The sequence below is a fragment of the Belonocnema kinseyi genome, chromosome 10, assembly GCF_010883055.1.
Source record: "Belonocnema kinseyi isolate 2016_QV_RU_SX_M_011 chromosome 10, B_treatae_v1, whole genome shotgun sequence".
Classification (NCBI taxonomy): domain Eukaryota; kingdom Metazoa; phylum Arthropoda; class Insecta; order Hymenoptera; family Cynipidae; genus Belonocnema; species Belonocnema kinseyi.
In genome coordinates, this window is record NC_046666.1 from 79,151,946 (window position 1) to 79,154,650 (window position 2,705).

Below are 2,705 nucleotides of genomic sequence, written 5' to 3' on the forward strand. Positions count from 1 at the left end.
AGGTAACGAAAGCAGCGAAGGCGCGCTGCCTTGCAGGTAGAGGGTAGGGTGTGAGGATGAAGCCGGAGAGTGTCCAACGACGAGTCGACGCGACGTTGTCCTCGTCAAAGTCGGAAAGGCTCCATGCTGAGTCCTAAACAGGTATGTGGGTTATTATTCCTAGGCCGGCGGACTCATCCGCAATTGAAACGGGAGTCCTATACTGTGTGGCTTTTTTATACATCTATGGCTAATATGAAAAATTGCAAACACGAATACATTCGGGAGAAAATGTACATGAATTTACTGGAAACGGTGATGGGTACTGCTACGTGTGCGGTGATTTTAAGATAAAGAAAATTGTTTAAATCTTCACTTAAAACCTGGGTCAAATATATTAGCACTACTTTGGGAGTGTAATGTGATTCAAGGAAACTATTTTTGGTTGCCCAAAATGATCTGTTGTGCTTGCAGATCAATGTTTGTCGTGAGCCCAAGAGCCAAATTACTGTTGTCGATGCTTTCACATTTAGTTTTAAAAGTCTATGCACAAAGACCGAGCGCGTAGTGCGAGGTAAATACCTTATGGAGCGCAAAGCGCAAGAACTAACAGTTGCGCACCCTAGGTGCGCTCAAACTTGGGAACGAGTTTAGCACAATTTTTCCACAATTTTATCAAGAAAAGCCTTTATTTTTTCGAATTCATCCAGATTATTTACTCAGAATCATATTATCATTTTTTGGAATCGGAGACGTTTCCTTATCAGATTACCTTGTACATTTCGAAAAATTTAAAAAGTTGTTTGACAGAAAATAGTGATGTTTTTTAATAGTATTTATTAGTATTTTTAGTAACAAAAAGTATTAAAAAAAGCGATCTTTAGACTGACTCGTGTGATCATTTTTGAAAAAAATAGAACAGTCTAATACAGAAAAATGTTTACATTAAAATTGGTTTAACAATCCAGAAAATAAATAGAAAATATTTTCGCTAATTTAAAAATTAAAGTATGAGGAATACGAAGTGTGGAGATGGGGTGTTCATACTCTGTACTCCTCATACTTCCATTTTTAACTTAAATATAGTAACTTCTGTTTTCAGACAGGTAATCGGTTTAAAATGTCACTATGTTTCTGCATTATACAGATTCATTCTTTTCAAAAAATGAGTGCTTAAGGCGGTCTTATGATTGCTTTTAAAATACTTTTTATGCTTTCCTTTCCATAATTATATATAATTGGTTTTAGAAAAACATTACTGTATTTCACAAGCAACTTTTAAAATTTTTTGAAATGTAAAAGGTAATCTGATGAGGAAAGCGACCCAATTCCAAAAGGCCATTGCACAATTCTCAATAAATAGTCTGGAAGAAGTCGGAAAAATACGGTTATTTCCCTATACATTCCATTTGATTGTTCCCTAGGCGTTGAATTAAGAATATTTCACGTTCCGAAATTCTTTTTGCATATATTATAATTTTTATAAACAAAAAGCGGGTTGCAAATATTAATTAATTACTTAACTTTTTACTTGTTCATCAGTAAAGTTTATTCAATGAATGTGAAAAATTGGGTAGTATGCTTTTCGCTTCCGAGTTTCACAAGTAGGCACCAGCTGAGCGGAACGAACGTCCCCTTCCACTGCACGGACTACGGATCTATTCTCTTCTATTATGCCCTCTCAAGCAATGTCCAGCCCTAATTTCCCGCAACCTTCCTAGTTCAGTGATATCTTAAATTGTATTGGAAATAGATTCGTATGCTTTTTTCCGCACCACACTGGAGGTAAAGCATAATTAGGCAAATGAAAACTGTTACATTAAATTGGGTTTAAGTTGAATCTCTTTCAAAACTTTAGAAAAATTAAAAAAACATTTCGAAAATTTCAGCATTTCGAAAACACACCACAGTGTATCTCTAATGAAAAGTGCGACAGAGAAAAGGGCGAGGGAGAGAAGGGTTGGACATTGGTGGACTTACTGACATAGTCCATGCCGTGGAAGGGGACGTTCTGTCCCCTTAGCCGGTGGCAGCCTGTGAAGGTCGGGAGCGAAAAGTCCATCTCCCGAAAAATTACATGAAGGCTTACAATAATAGATACTATGTGAAGAAAACTGGTTTACTCACGAGTTCACTACTTTAAATTTGTCTGATTTATGATAGATAGCACACTGTTCCGGTAGACTCGACGGCCCCGGTAATCGTGAAATTTGTTTACAATTAGAATAAATTTCTGAAAGTAACATTTAATAAAACCTATTTATTTTTAACATTTTTTAGTATCAGGTGAATTGTAAGTTTAAGGTGACTATTATGATAGGTTAAGGCGAAGGGTGAGAAGCAGTATAGTTTGCAGATCTGAGCCTTTAAACAATTGTCAGATCCTCCTTAGTCAAGGCTACCTCCAAGGTGAAAGCGATTTGACAGACGTTAACTGAAATTTATGGTTAACTCTAGAAGTCCACACTGGGGGGCCATTGGACCCCAGCGCTTTTTCATTTGAGTGTCCCTTTTAGACAAAGGTCGATATCGATGTTTTGAACCAATGAAAATTCGTTTTAGGTATCTGAGGACAGGTAACGTAGATTGCCGTTGTCAGTTAGTCCTCAGGTGCGAAACAAGGTAGACGCGAAACGTTAGTGGGGGCCACTGGAAGCCAGTGTGAACTCAGTGTAACTTTTTCGTACAATAAGTGAAATTTTCTTTTTAATCATTTTTTATTGCTT